At 38.1% G+C, this 16,575-nt stretch overlaps 1 long non-coding RNA gene across 2 annotated transcripts; it reads left to right on the top strand.

Moving 5' to 3' along the window:
* Nucleotides 1-1,429: 1,429 nt before the first annotated feature.
* On the top strand, nucleotides 1,430-14,030 carry LOC148004405 (uncharacterized). 2 transcript variants are annotated; one of them, XR_015628178.1, is made up of 6 exons: nucleotides 1,521-1,585; nucleotides 3,892-3,949; nucleotides 5,085-5,152; nucleotides 10,623-10,681; nucleotides 12,768-12,906; nucleotides 13,383-13,998. It is a non-coding gene; the product is annotated as an uncharacterized LOC148004405 (long non-coding RNA). The 2 variants fall into 2 exon arrangements; XR_015628177.1 differs by lacking the exon at nucleotides 3,892-3,949 and having other exon boundaries at nucleotides 1,430-1,585; nucleotides 13,383-14,030.
* The last annotated feature ends 2,545 nt before the right edge of the window (nucleotides 14,031-16,575 follow it).

Below are 16,575 nucleotides of genomic sequence, written 5' to 3'. Positions count from 1 at the left end.
CACCCTCCCATCTTCAAAAATTATGACCCAGAATTGTTTCTGTCTAAGGGAAATGCAGGAACAAAAATGGAGTAGAGTCTGAAAGAAAGGCCATCCAGTGACCGGCCCAACTTGGGATCCATCCATCCCATATGCGCACAACAAATCCTGACAATATTATTGATGCCAAATTGTACTTGTAGACAGGAACCTGGCATGGCTGTCCTCTGAGGGGCTCTTCCAGCAACTGACTAAGACAAATGGAGATACATGTAGCCAATCATTGGACTGAGGTCTAGGACCCCTATAGAAGAGTTAGGGGAAGGAGATGAGGGGATTGCAAACCCATAGGAAAAAGGATACTATGAACTAACCCAGACTCCTCAGAGCTCCCAGAGGCTAAGTTTCCAATCAAGGAGCATACATGGGGTGTCTATGAGCACATGTATACTGCAGGATTGCCTTGTCTGGCCTCTGTAGGAGAGAATATGCTTAATCTTGCGGAATCTTGATGCTGGTGGGGTGAGCTGGGGGGTGAGGGTGAGGTGGGGTGGGAGAGCATGTGGAGGAGCACCCTCTCAGAAGTGGGGATGGGGTGAAGAACTCAGGGAGGGAGACCAGAAAGGGAGGCAACTTTTGGAATGTAAACAAATAAAATAATTAAAAATAAAATAAAATCTGTAACAAAAACTGAAAAAAAAATGTGGCTGAAAAAGTACATTCTTTTTAAACTGTCAGTCAAGTCTTCTGCTTTGGTACCTTCTCTGAGAGTCATAGGCTTAGATGTAAACCTGATACTAACCAAAGCCATGGGGTTCTGGGAACTGAACCAGGTCATTTGGAGGAGCAGCAAATTCATTATAATCAATCATCTTGATGTGAGCGTCCAGTAGAAGAAGCATAAGACAACCATCAGACAAGGATTTCGAACCGTATCTCTTCTAATCCAGGGAAAGTTTCAGCCTAGTGTCAGTCTCTGAGATGGAAGGCAAGAAGACAAAAACAAAAAAAATCCATTTCTACTTTTAAACATTTTCACTTTAAAATTTTCTTTTTTTTCATCTTTATTAACTTGAGTATTTCTTATTTACATTTCGATTGTTATTCCCCTTCCCGGTTTCCAGGCCAACACCCCCCTAACCCCTCCCCCTCCCCTACTCTATGGGTGTTCCCCTCCCCATCCTCCCCCCATTATCGCCCAAAATTTTCTTTTAATAAATAAATTGTACTACTCTCCCATGAAGGGTACTTGAATTCTCAACTGTAAACGTACAGAGAATTCTCTCTGGGCTGCTACTAATGAACAATTTCCATCATGTTTCTTGGTGGAATACTCAGGGAAGAGGAATAGACATTTGTAAAACTGATCAATTTCTGTTCCTCTTTTTCTATAATATTATCTTCCTCTTTTGGTGTTTTACTCTTGAGCCCTGCCCTCTGTGAAATGTTTCATTTCCCTCTCTGTATTTTTGGTCCAATTTTCTATCGTTCTACAAATGTGTCATGGGTCTTTTTACTTGGCTCCTTAAGACCAAGACCCCAGTGGAAGATCATTCATGAGAAGAGGTAGAAGATGGGACCATTATTTCAAAGCTTCTGATTTAAGGTATCAGGTTTTACTTTTTATGTCTGTTTGGAGTTTTTTGTATAGCTTATAGTCAGTGGTGGAGTTTCTAGGTAAGTCATTTATTGGAATAAAAATAAAGTCACTTCATTTCATTTTATGATATTCAGTTTTGATTAAATATTTTTGCCTTTACTGTGGTTCATTTCCACCCATCCTTTTTGTCATTTTAATAGTTGTTAAAATTTTAAACCATGTGCAGCACACATATCTACACACATACCTGCTACAGTTAGTTTCTCATCCTCCTTTTCCCCTTTCTGCTCTCTAAGCATTGTTGCTCATTAATAAACAATCTTTCTTTTCAAACTGATGAAATCCTTTTACTTTAATAATGTAAAAAAGAATGTATCTAGCTGTGGTTCTTGCCTTTAATTCCAGCACTTTGGAGACAAAGGCATGTGGATCTCTGTGAGTTTACGGCTAGTTTTCTCTACTTAGCAGTTCCAGACCAGTCAGGGTTACTTAGTGAAACTCTATCTAAAATATATATATTTAAATTATCTTTTCAGACTATAAATAGACTAGGAACAAGACAAGAATGTACACTTTACCAACACTACTTAATAAAGCACTGAAAGTCCTTACCAGAGATATTAGACAAGAAAAATTCACTAAAAGAGGTCTGAAGAAATTGTCAGTTAAAGTGCTTGCAACATAAGCATGAGATCTAAATGTAGTCTCCAGAACCAACAGAAGAGGAAGAAGGCTAGATATGGTAGTGTTTACTTATATCCCAGCTCAAAGTAGGTAAATATGGGCAGATCCTTGGGGCTCAACGGCCAGCCAAACTAGCCAAATTGGTGAATCTCAGAAAATGTAAACAGAAATACCCTGTTTAAAAAACCATGGTAGATATTGTCTATGAAGCAACAGGTTGACCTCTGGCCTCCATATGCACATGTGTACCCGACCATTTCCATTTATACCCTACACACATGCACATACACACAGGGGGAAAATGCATAAAAGGCACTGAAATTAGAAGAAAAGTAAGGTGATCTCTGCTTATAGATATGATCTTTCATGTAGAGTCCACACCAAAAGAAAAGTCTCTTAGAGCCGATCAATCAATTTGTCAAAATTACAAGACACAAAATCATACAAAATGCTTGCAATATATGTTCAGACATGAAAAGCTCAAAAAAACTTTAAAAATAACTCAATTTTTAATCATACCATTTAGAAATAAATTCAATCAAGGAAGATAGTCATATACTATAAAGTAACAAAGTTGTTGAAAGAAATGATAAGACATGGCCCAGATAGAAATATTCTGTTTGTGGATTGGAAGACTAAATATTATCAATACTATTTGTGAGACCTTGCTCTGGCCTTGCCTTGAGTCCCTAGTCCTTGTGATTGGCTTTAAAGGACAAAGGTTTCTTGGATATGACACCAAGAGAACAAGTAAAAAAAATAAAAAAAGACATATTATACTATCCCAAATAATTAATAGGAAATTAAAATATAAAATATGTTTAAGAACTCCTACAACTCAACAAGAATGATTAATTTTATTGAAAATAAGTTTTATACAATATAATTCATTCTTGGTTCTCCCTCCTAGGTCCTCCACATTTCCCCACCTGACAGCGCCCACACTGCCATGGTACTGAGAACCAGGCGTGGGCCTGGGGGATTTAACAGAAGAAACAGACTGGGATCATTCGTGCTAAGAGAATGCCAAGGCTTTACTGAGGTTCACACAACATATTCATCAAGTCCACCGGGTGAAAAGATCCCGGAAGCACAGTGCAAAACATTCTCAGGATAAAAACAGGAACTCGGAAGACTCATAGCTGCTACATTGTGTGCTTTTGCCTTGGGCAGCAAGCTAACAGAACAATTCATCCCACAGGGGTGGGGGCTGGGCCCAACAACCACCCATCCAACATTATGCCTTTTCTTTCTTTCTCTCTCTTTAGAAAACAAACAGGCAAAAGAAATAGATTTTAAAAACAATATAAAGAACCATGAGAAACATACAAAAGCACACATACACATACTCCCACACACATACACACTATAAAAATACAAAATTAGAGACTATAATATACAAGCAAAAGACTAGTAAGGTAAAAAACACACAAACATGGTAATATGAGACAAAAAGTCTACAATACCACAATACATTGAGATCATTTTATATTGCCCATCTATTGATGGGCATGGGACCTGGCCTTAAGTGTGATTTATATACCTTTTTCTCCATTGGAGAAAAATACATTTTCCTTTGCAAGTGGTTGTTAATCAGAGATAACATTGTGTCCATTTTCTCCTCTCAGTGCTGGGATCCCTCTGACTTGGACTTATGCATGCCCTGGGTATGCTGCCACAGTTTCTGTGAGTTCATGTGTGCATCCACCCTATTGTGTCTTGAAGATTCTGCTTCCTGGTATCTCTACTTCTCTGGCTCTTAGAATCTTTCTGTCTCTTCTTCTAAATAGTTTCCTGAGCCCTGAGGGGAAGCGTTGGATGAAGACAACCCACATAGGACAGAGTGTTCTAAGGTCTTTCACTCTCTGAACATGTCCAGTTTCTGTATTACTTTTGCATCTACTAAAGGAGGCTGAGCAATATATATGTTTATAACAGAATGTCATTAGGAGTTATTTTAATACTCTTTTCCTTTAGCAGAATAGTAATATTTTGGTTGGCTTTCTTTTTTAGTTTTTCCCATAGGTTCATGGCCTATCTAGTATCAGGTACATGGCAACCTGAGCAGTAGCAGACTTGGGTTTCATTGCATGAAGTGAGTCTTAAGTCCGGATAATGATTGGTTACTCTATATTTGTGCTACCTTTATAGCAGCATATCATGCTGCTTGCCCTTTCCTTTCTCGCTTGCTTTCTTGCTCTTGCTCTGTCCCTTTGCTCCTGCTCCTCCCTCTCCCCATTCCCTTCTCCCCTCCTCTCTCTTCTCATGCTCATGGCTGGCCTCTACTCCTCTCTCTCTCTCTCTCTCTCTCTCTCTCTCTCTCTCTCTCTCTCTGTCTTTACTCCCTCAACTTCCCTCCCCATTCCCTGCATAAATTCTATTCTATACTATATCATCACTGGGCTCTCAAAGGGAAGGGATGCCTCAACATGGGCCTGCAGAGGCACCCTCTTCCTCCACACCTTACCACACACCCACCAAGCATATTCTCTCTCCTCTTTATTTTTATAAAACACAACACTCATGATTCTCTAGAATACCATAATTTATAAAATGAATCTCTCTCTATGTATAATAAGGAGATTTATTAGAATGACTTATAACCTGTGGATTTTATGACTAATCAAAAAATTACTTCCTATGTATACAAGGTCCAAAAACCCAGTAATTGTTTACTCTATGAGGATGGATGTCTCAGCTGGTCTTCAGTATATGTTAGAATCTCAAAGAAGTAGTATCTCATGCCAGTATAGGAATTGACTTGCTAGAGAGACACGAGCAAGCAGGTAAAGATTAAAAGCTTCCCTCTGTGTTCTTATAGGCACTTCCAGCAGAAGGCATGGCCCAGTTCACAGCCAGAAATCCTACCTCAAAAGATCTTGATTAAAGGTGTGTCTTCCCACTCAAAGATCTAGATTAGAAGTGGGTCTTCCCACTTCAGATACACAAAAATCCCTCACAGGTATTCCACTCCATTTTTTGGGTATTAGTTAATTCCAGATGTAGTCAAGTTGACAACCAAAGATAAACATCACAAATGCTTTTGGTGAATTGGCTTTTTTCATTATAAATCCTACTTACTAATGAGTAGGACAGATTTTTCCATCTCCTGATGTCTTTTTCAGTTTCTTTCTTCAATGTCTTAAAGTTTTTATTATCCAAGTCTTTCACTTGCCGAGTTAGAGTTAGCACAAGCTGTTTTTTGAGGCAGTTGTGAAAGGTATTCTTTCCCTGATTTCTTTCTGTTTGTCATTTGTATGTAGGAAGGCTACTAATTTCTGTATGTTAAGTTTGTTTCCTAATACTTTTCTAAAACTATCAGCTGTAAAAGTTTCCTGGTGAAGTTTTTAAAGTTTTTTTATGTATAAAATTGTATCATCTACAACTGGCAATACTTTGACTTCTTCCTTCCCTATTTGTATCCCCTTGGTCCCCCTCAGTGATCTTATTATTCTAGATAAAAATTCAAGTACTATAATGACTAGATGTAGAGATAATGAACATCTTTGTCTTGTTCCTGATTTTAGTGGAAATTCTCTGACCTTCTCTTCATTTAGATTGATGTTTCTATTTTGCAGAATAATTGAAACAGAAGGGCCATTTTCTGGTTCTTTTTATGAGGCCACAACTACTCTGATACTTAAACCACAAAAAGTCCCAACAAAGAAAGAATATTACAGACCAATTTTTCTTATAAACATAGATGCAAGATTTCTTAATAAAATACTTGCAGACTGATTTGGTTTGCAAGAACATAACAAACCCATTATCCACCATGATCAAGTAAGCTTCAGCCCAGAGATGCAGGGATGGTTCAACCTACATAAATTGATAAATGTAACTCACATATAAGCAGGAAGAAATATAAAAACTACATGATCTCATTAGATTCATAAATATAATAAAGGCAATATACATAAAGCCCACAGCCAACATCAATCTAAATGAAAGTCTGCTGTATTTCTGGACTGAATCTGTATGGCCTTAGGCTGTTTTTGGTTGGGAGATTGATGATTTCTTACCATCTACTACTTCAGATGTTACCTTTTTAGGTTCTAGAGCATTCAGTTGTACTGTTACATTGCCAACATGCAATCTTTCTAATTTTTTAGGCACTGAGTGCTTTGAACTTGTCTCTTAGAACTTCATTGTGTATTTTTAAAAATTTTTTCTTTATTGTATATTTTTATTTGCATTTCAAATGTTACTCCCTTTCCCAGATTCCTGAACATAACCCCCCCCATCTCATCCCCCTCCCTTTCTTCTATAAGGGTATTTCCCTCCCCCAAACACCCCCCCTTTCCGCTCCCCCCTCCCCGACATTGCCCTACACTGGGGGTCCAACTTTGGCAGGACCAAGGGCTTCTCCTTCCATCGGTGCCCAACAACGCAATCCTCTGCTATGGAGCTAAAACCATGGGTCAGTCCATGTCTTTGGGAAGTGGTTTAGATCCTGGGAACTCTGGTTGGTTGGCATGGTTGTTCGTATGGGGTTGCAAGCCCCTTCAGCTCGCTTGCTCTTTCTTTGTTTCTTTGTTTCTTTGTTTCTTTGTTTGTTTGTTTGTTTCTTTCTTTCTTTCTTTGTTTCTTCCTTCCTTCCTTCCTTCCTTTCTTTCTTTCTTTCTTTCTTTCTTTCTTTCTTTCTTTCTTTCTTTCTTTCTGTCTTTCTTTCTTTCTTTCATCTTTATTAACTTGAGTATTTCTTATTTACATTTCGATTGTTATTCCCCTTCCCGGTTTCCGGGTCAACATCCCCCTAACCCCTCCCCCTCCCCTTCTTTTTTTGGTTCTTTTGTTTTGGAGCTGGGGACTGAACCCAGGCCTTGTGCTTCCTAGGCAAGCACTCTACCACTGAGTTAAATCCCCAACCCCAACCCCCTCCCCTTCTATATGTGTGTTCCCCTCCCCATCCTCCCCCCATTACCACTCTCCCCACAACAATCACGTTCACTAGGTGTTCAGTCTTGGCAGGACCAAGGGCTTCCCCTTCCTTTCTCTAATTCCTCCAACGGGAATCCCATTCTCAGTTCAATGGTTCGCTGCTACCATTCACCTCTGTATTTGATATGCTGTGGCTGTGCCTCTCAGGAGACATCTATTTCTGGCTCCTGTGAGCATGCACTTCTTAGCTTCATCAATCTTACCTAGTTTTGGTGGCTGTATATACATATATATATATATATATATATATATATATATATATATATATATGTCACAAGCAGGCTCTGAATGACAATGCTTTCAGTCTCTGATCCAAACTTAGCCTTCACCTCCCCTACTATGGATATTTTTGTTCCCCCTTTTAGGAAGGACTGAAGCATCCACACTTTGGTCATCCTTCTTCTTGAGCTTCATGTGGTCTGTGGATTGTATCTTGGGTAACTTGAGCTTTTGGGCTAATATCCACTTATCACTGAGTGCATACCATGTGTGTTTTTCTGTGATTGGGTTACCTCACTCAGGATGTTATTTTCTAGTTCAATCCATTTGCCTATGAATTTCATAAAGTCATTGTTTTTGATAGCTGAGTAGTATTCCATTGTGTAGGTGTACCATATTTTCTGTATTCATTCCTCTGTTGAAGGGCATCTGGGTTCTTTCCAACTTGAGGCTATTATAAATAAGGCTGTTATGAACATAGTGGAGCACGTGTCTTTGTTAGATGTTGGAGCATCTTCTAGGTATATGCCCAAGAGAGGTATAGCTGGGTCCTCAGGTAGTGCACTGTTCAATTTTCTGAGGAACCTCCAGACTGATTTCCAGAATGGTTGTACCAGTTTGCAATCCCACCACCAATGGAGGAGTGTTCCTCTTTCTCCACATCCTCGCCAGCATCTGTTGTCACCTGAGTTTTTGATCTGAATCATTCTGACTGTTGTGTAGTGGAATCTCAGGGTTCTTTTGATTTTGCATTTCCCAGATGAGTATGGATGTTGAGCTATTCTTTAGGTACTTCTCAGCCATTCGATATTCCTCAGCTGAGAATTCTTTGTTTAGCTCTGAACCCCAATTTTTAATAGGGTTATTTGGCTCTCTGGAATCTAACTTCTTGAGTTCTTTGTATATGTTGGATATAAGCCCTCTATCAGATGTAGGATTGGTTAAGACCTTTCCCCAATATGTTGGTTGCTGTTTTGTCCTAATGACAGTGTCCTTTGCCTTACAGAAGCTTTGCAGTTTTTTGAGGTCCCATTTGTCGATTCTTGATCTTAGAGCATAAGCCATTGGTGTTTTGTTCAGGAAATTTTCCCCAGTGCCCGTATGATCGAGAATCTTCCCCCCTTTTCTTCTATTTGTTTCAGTGTATCTGGTTTGATGTGGAGTTCCTTGATCCACTTGGACTTAAGCTTTGTACAGGGTGATAAACATGGATCGATCTGCATTCTTCTACATGCTGATCTCCAGTTGAACCAGCACCATTTGTTGAAAATGATATTTCTTTTCCATTGGATGGCTTTAGTTCCTTTGTCAAAGATCAAGTGACCATAGTTGTGAGTGTTCATTTCTGGGTCTTCAATTCTATTCCACTGATCTACCTGTCTGTCTCTGTATCAATACCATACAGTTTTTTTAAATCACAATTGCTCTGTAATACTGTTTGAGGTCAGGGATGGTGATTCCCCCAGAAATTCTTTTATTGTTGAGTACAGTTTTCACTATCCTGGGTTTTTTTATTCCAAATGAATTTGCAAATTGCTCCTTCTAACTCTATGAAGAATTGAGTTAGAATTTTGATGGGGATTGCATTGAATCTGTAGATTGCTTTTGGCAAAATGGTCATTTTTACTATATTAATCCTGACAATCCATGAGCATTGGAGGTCTTTCCATCTTCTGAGATCTTCAATTTCTTTCTTCAGAGGCTTGAAGTTCTTGTCATATAGATCTTTTACTTGCTTGGTTAGAATCACACCAAGGTATTTTATATTATTTGGGACTATTGTGAAGGGTTTAATTTTCCTATTTTTTTCTCAGCCTGTTTATCTTTTGATTAGAGGAAGGCTACTGACGTGTTTGAGTTAATTTTACACCTAGCCACTTTGCTGAAGTTGTTCATCAGGCTTAGTAGTCCTCTGGTAGAATTTTTGTGGTCACTTAAATACACTATCATATCATCTGCAAATAGTGATATTTTGACTTCTTCCCTTCCAATTTGTATCCCTTTGACCTCCTTTCATTGTCTAATTGAAAGTCCTAGTCTGCTAGAACTTCGAGTACTATATTTAATAAGTAGGGAAAGAGTAGGCAGCTTGTCTAGTCTGATTTTAGTGGAGTTGCTTCAAGTTTCTCTCCATTTAACTTAATGTCATCTACTTGTTTGCTGTATATTGCTTTTACTATGTTTAGGTATGGGCCTTGAATTCTTGATTTTTCCAGGACTTTTATCATGAAGGGGTGTTGAATTTTGTCAAATGCTTTCTCAGCATCTAATGAAATGATCATGTGGTTTTTTCTTTGAGTTTGTTTATATAATGGATTATGTTGATGTATTTCTGTATATTGAACCATCCCTGCATGCCTGGGATGAAGCCAACTTGATCATGGTGGATGATTGTTTTGATGTGCTCTTGGATTTGGTTTGCCAGAATTTTATTGAGTATTTTTACATCAATATTCGTAAGGGAAATTGGTCTGAAGTTCTCTTTCTTCGTTGGGTCTTTTTGTGGTTTAGATATAAGTGTAATTGTGGCTTCATAGAAGGAAATGAGTAGTGTTCCTTCTGTTTCTATTTGTGGAATAGTTTGGACAGTATTGGTATGAGGTTTTCTATGAAGGTCTGATAGAATTCTGCACTAAAGCCATCTGGTCCTGGACTCTTTTTGTTTTGGAGACTTTTAATAACTGCTTCTATTTCTTTAGATATTATGGGATTGTTTAGATGATTTATCTGATCCTGATTTAACTTTGGTACCTCATGTTTGTGTAGAAAATTTTCCATTTCCTCCAGGTTTTCCAGTTTTGTTGAATATATGCTTTTGTAGTAGGATCTGATGATTTTTTAAAATTTCCTCAGATTCTGTTGTTATGTCTCCCTTTTTTTTTAATTCTTTTTTTCGGAGCTGGGGACCGAATATGTCTCCCTTTTTATTTCTGATTTTGTTAATTTGGATACACTCTCTTGCCCTCTGGTTAGTTTGGCTAAGGGTTTATCTATCTTGTTGATTTTCTAAAAGAATCAGCTCCTGGTTTTGTTGATTCATTGTATAGTCCTTTTGGTTTCTACTTGGTTGATTTCAGTCCTGAGTTTGATTATTTCCTGCCTTCTACTCCTCTTGGGTGAATTTGCTTCTTTTTGTTCTAGAGCTTTTAGGTGTGCTGTCAAACTGCTGACATATGCTCTCTCCTGTTTCTTTCTGCAGGCACTCAGAGCTATGAGTTTTCCTCTTAGCACAGCTTTCATTGCGTCCCATAAGTTTGGGTATGTTGTACCTTCATTTTCATTAAATTCTAAGAAGTCTTTAATTTCTTTCTTTACTTCTTCCTTGACCAAGTTATTATTGAGTAGAGCGTTGTTCAACTTCTATGTATATGTGGACTTTCAGTTGTTTTTGTTGTTATTGAAGACCAGCCTTAGTCTGTGTTAATCTCATAGGATGCATGGGATTATTTCTATCTTCCTGTATCTGTTAAGGCCTGTTTTGTGACTGATTATATGGTCAATTTTGGAGAAGGCACCATAAGATGCTGAGAAGAAGGTGTATCATTTTGTTTTAGGATGAAATGTTCTATAAATATGTGTTCAGTCCATTTGGTTCATAACTTCTGTTAGTCTCTCTATGTCTTTGTTTAATTTATGTTTCCATGATCTGTCCATTTATGACAGTGGGGTGTTGACATCTACTATTATTGTGTGAGGTGCAATATGTGCTTTGAACTTTAGTAAAGTTTCTTTTATGTATGTAGGTGCCCTTGCATTTGGAGTATAGATATTTAGGATTCAGAGTTCATCTTGGTGAATTTTTCCTTTGATGAATATTAAATGTCCTTCCTTATCTTTTTTGATGACTTTTGGTTGAAAGTTGATTTTATTCAGTATTAGAATGGCTACTCCAGCTTGTTTCTTGAGACCATTTGCTTGGAAAGTTGTCTTCCAGCCTTTCACTCTGAGGTAGTGTCTGTCTTTGTCTCTCAGGTGCACTTCCTTTATGCAGCAAAATCCTGGGTCCTCTTTATGTATCCAGTCTGTTTCTCTATGTCTTTTTATTGGGGAATTGAGTCCATTTATGTTAAGAGTTATTAAGGAATAGTGATTGTTGTTCCCTGTTATTTTTGTTGTTAGAGGTAGAATTATGTTTGTGTGTCTCTCTTCTTTTGGTTTTGTTGCAAGGTGATTACTTTCTTGCTTTTTCTATGGTGTAATTTCCCTCCCTCTGTCAGAGTTTTCTGTCTGTTATCCTTCATAGGGCTGGATTTGGAGAAAGATATTGTGTAAATTTGATTTTATCATGGAATATTTTGGTCTCTCCATCTATGTTAATTGAGAGTTTTGCTAGATATAGTAGCCTGGGCTAGCATTTGTGTTCTCTTAGGGTCTGTAAAACATCTGTCCAGGACCTTGTGGCTTTCATAGTCTCTGGTGAGAAGTCTGGTGTAATTCTGATAGGTCTGCCTTTATATGTTACTTGACTTTTTTCCCTTACTGCTTTTAGTATTTCTGTGCTTTATGCATTTGGTGTTTTGACTATTATGTGACGGGAGGAATTTCTTTTCTGGTCCAATCTATTTGGAGTTCTGTAGGCTTCTTGTATGTTTATGAGCATCTTTTCTTTAGGTTGGGGAAGTTTTCTTTTATAATTTTGTTGAAGATATTTACTGGCTCTTCAAGTTGGGAGTTTTCACTCTTTTCTATACCTACTACCTTAAGTTTGATCTTCTCATGGTGTCCTGGAGATCAGGACTAGGGCTAGGTGCTTTTTGCATTTCATATTATCTTTGATGGTTGTGTCAATGTTTCCTATGCTATCCTCTGCTCCGGAGATTCTCTCTTCTATCTCTTGTATTCTCTTGGTGATGCTTGCATCTATGACTCCTAATCTCTTCCCTAGGTGTTTTTTTTTTTATCTCCAGGGTTGTCTCCCTTTGGACTTTCTTTATTGTTTCTATTTCCATTTTTAAATCCTGGATGATTTTGTTCAATTCCTTTACTTGTTTGGTTGTGTTTTCCTGTAATTCTTTAAGGAATTTTTGTGTTTCCTTTTTAAGGGGTTCTACTTTTTTTACTTGTGTTGTCCTGCACTTCTTTAAGGATGTTATTTATGTCCTTCTTAAAGTCCTCCATCATCATCATCTTTATCATCATCATAAAATGTGATTTTAAATCTAAATCTTGCTTTTCCAGTGTGTTTGGATATTCAGTCTTTGCTTTGGTGGGAGAACTAGGCTCTGATGATGCCAAGTACTCTTGGTTTCTGTTGTTTAAGTTCCTGTGCTTGCCTCTCAACATCAGGTTGTCGCTGGTGTTAGTTTGTCTTGCTGTTTCTAACAGTTGTTTGGCCCTCCTTTAGGCCTGTGTGTCAGAACTCCTGTAGACCTGTTTTCTTTCCACAAGATCTGGGAACAGAGAGCTGCTCCTGGGTTTGTGTGACCTGAAGCCTCCAGGCAGGGTGCTTGGAGCAGAAGAGTTGGTCTTACCTCTACTTTCACGTATGTAGTCACTCCTGGCAACTGGCTTTCAGCTCTCGGTCGCAGGCAGAAACCTGAAGCGTCCTGCCCCTGACTGCTCCTAGGTCCCTGTCCCCAGAAGGCACAGATGGCACTAGGCAATTTCCTCTTGGGTCAGGAACATGGGCATAAAGTAGTCATCTCCTCTGCATTCTCAGGAGTGTCCACACTTCTGAGAGTCCACCTCTCTCTCCCCCATGGGATTTGGGTGTAGGGAGCTGTGGGACAGGGTTCGTTCAGTTCAATTCCCAGTACAGGCAGAAAACAGCAGGTTCCTACCACTCACTGTGCCTATATTCCTGTATCCAGAGGCACTATGCAGTTTCCTCTTGTGCCAGAAGTAGGCAGAAGTGGTGTTCTCTCCTGAGGTCTCAGTTTTGTCCTCACTTATGGCAGTTCAGCTCTATTCCCCACCACTTCATTTCTTCTTAAAAGATATTCTTCAAAAATATTCATAGGAGGAGATATGGAGACAAAGTTTACAGCAGAGACTGAAGGAATAGCCATTCAGAGCCTGCCCCACCTGGGGATCCAGCGCATGTACATACAGCCATCAAACCCAGACAATATTGCTGATGCCAAGAAGTACATACTGACAGGAGCCTGATATAGCTTTCTCCTGACAGTCTCTGCCAGAACATGACAAATACAGAGGTGGATGCTCATAGGCAACCATTAAACTAAGAATGTGGTCCCCATTGGAGAAGTTAGTGAAAGAATTGAAGGAGCTGAAGGGGTTTGCAACCCCATAAGAACAGTACCAACCAACCAGAGCTCTCAGGAACTAAACTACCATCTGAAGAGTAAACATGGACAGACCCATGGCTCCAACTGCATATGTAGCAAAGGATGATGGCCTTGTTGGGCACCAATGGAAGGAGAAGCCCTTGGTCCTGCTGAGGATGGACCTCCCAGTTTATGGGAATGTCAAGAGCGGGGGTGTTGGAGGCCAGGAGTGGGTGAATGGGTGAGGGAACACAATCATAGAAGCAGGGGGAGGGGGATGGAATGGGGGGGATATGGATGGGAAAACGGGAAAGGGAATAACATTTGAAATGTAAATTAAAAATATCCAATAAAAAAGAAAAAAATATTTGTCAAATTTTAACATTTTCCTATTTTGATTCATTTAACCCTTAAAGAATAAAACCTCCTTCACGCAGAATGATTTCAGGAAATATTTATGTGTATGTTTTTGTGTTGGTGAGTTATTTTCTCTTATTAAAATTATTTGTTTAAAACATGAACATAACTGAATGACAACAAATTCAGGTTAATTGAGTGACAGCAAATTTGTTATAAATTATATTTTCACAAGCAACTGAGGCATGACTATTGCATAATGTATTTAATTATCTCATATTATAACTGGGTACAGATGTTTTATTTTATGTTTGTCTTACTAGTTATTATACAGAGTTTTAGTTGCCAAATGAAAGACTCATAATTTTACAGTATTATAAAACAGATGAAGAAAATGACGTTTGATCTTTTTTAATTCTTTAATGACTATGGTATGTTATTAAGTTTGTTTGCTTATTTCTCAACAAGTACTGATTAGACAAAACTTGTGGAATTGAATATATTCCATTTTCCCTTAAATTTTCATCAGTTGAGGATGTGGAGCACTACTAACAATACTGTATAGTGCAGAAACTTTATTTCATTGTACAATTAAATCATAGAAAAGTTGAATATACATGCAATAAAAGTGTTAGGATGTACAATATCAATATATTGCTATTGTCTGTCATCTTAATGATATTGACATATATTAAATTTGTGTGCTATATTAAATGGGTTTAAGTTTAAAACACTGTCTTACTTATGCAAAAATATAATAAAATAAGCAATGTTTGAAGCTGAATATTTAAGCCTGAAAAGAAACATTGCAGATATTGAGTCCATTCACATATCAGACAGAACTTATTGATTACCAACACCATAGAAACTACCAGGAAGAAAGATGTAGAAAGTTAGAATCCCTTCTCCAGGGACCTAATGGTGGTTGTAGACATAAAATGCAGTGGGTTCTATTTTTAATAGACATTTGTAAATGATCTTCTGTGGGCTCAAAAAGAATGCACTTAGTTCTACACAATAATTCAGAGATTTCTCAGAGGAAATATCATGTCTGCTACAAGTTCTGTTTCCATTATTCAACACTTTCAAAATGCCAAGTCTATATATCCATACATTTAGTAGCAAGAACAAAGTATAATTTCACCATTTCCAGTCCTGTGCTCCTCAGAGTCCATTTATGCACAGCTAGTAGTGAGATGCATAGCTACTAGTGACTAGTGAGCTTTATACAAATGGTGGTCAAAACAAGCTATTCTTTTTTTTCTTTAAAACATGTCTCATACCTTGGTCCATAATCAAAAGGTATCTTACCAGCATTAACCATCCTGTGCTTTCGTCTTCTATCAAGCATTCCTTTGCTTTCTTTTTCTACTTGTCTTTGGTGTTGTTGGTCTATGTGTTTGACAATGTCATGAAGTCATTCACTTAATTTAATCTTTTGCTGTATTACAGTATCTGTCCTAATGCAAATGAGATAACATGTCTTGATTTCTCATTTAAATCCTGCATCCAAAATTTATTATGATATAATAAAATAATAAAAAGAGGAATGATTGCTCTAGCTTGTTTCTTGAGTCCATTTGTTTGAAAAACCTTTTGCCAGTTCTTTATACTAATGTCATTATTATCTTTGTTGCTGAGATACGTTTCTTTTATTCAGCAGAATGATGCATTATTTTTAAACATCCATTGTGTTAGCCTGTGTGTTTTTACTGGGGAATTGAGCCCATAGATGTTGAGAGGTATTGATGACCAATAGTTGTTACGTCCTTCTATTTTGATGTTGACAGTGGTTGTGTGTGTGTGTGTGTGTGTGTGTGTGTGTGTGTGTGTGTTTCTCTTCTATTGGTTTTAATGATAAGAGATTATTTTGTGTTGTCTCTTGAGTATAATTAGCTTCATTGGATTGGAGTTTTCTTTCTAGTATGCAATGTAAGACTGGTTTAGTGGAAAGGTATTGTTTGAATTCAGTTTTGGCATGGTGGCATAGTGCAGCAGAAACAGCTAGGTCTCTGCTGAATAGGCATGAGTCAACGGGAGTGACCAGAACCAGCTGGGATGCCGGAAGAAGTTCTTTGCTGTGACTCTCCCAACAAAGTAAAGCTCAGCAAAGATTCCTGACCAAGGAAACACTGAAGGGCTACCTACGCAAGCACCTGTCACTGTCCATTAAGTCCTATTATACTATCTCCACACATCACATATCCTCCCAAGTCTTGCCTCTGCAAAACACCATGGGAGTCTGTGCCAGCAAGACACCACATGAGTCTACATCCAATGACACAACCAGAAACTTCCATTTCATCTTGAGACTGAAGTTTTTTTCTAGCATCTTAGGTAGAGCTGGATTTGTATAAAGAAATACAGCTTACATTTGGTTTTATCATGAAGCATTTTTCTTTCACTGGGTATTGTGATAGTTGGGGTAGGTATAATCTGTGGTTTCTTAGAGTTTGTAGAACATTTGTCCAGGTCCTTCTGACCTTTAAAAATCTTCATTGAGAAGCCAGGTGTTATTCTAATGGGTCTGTATTTAAATGGTACTTGATCTCTTTCTCTTACCACTTT

Source organism: Rattus norvegicus, chromosome 8 (assembly GCF_021556685.1).
Source record: "Rattus norvegicus strain SHRSP/BbbUtx chromosome 8, alternate assembly SHRSP_T2T, whole genome shotgun sequence".
Classification (NCBI taxonomy): Eukaryota; Metazoa; Chordata; class Mammalia; order Rodentia; family Muridae; genus Rattus; species Rattus norvegicus.
This window is presented reverse-complemented; position numbering and strand designations above follow the sequence as displayed.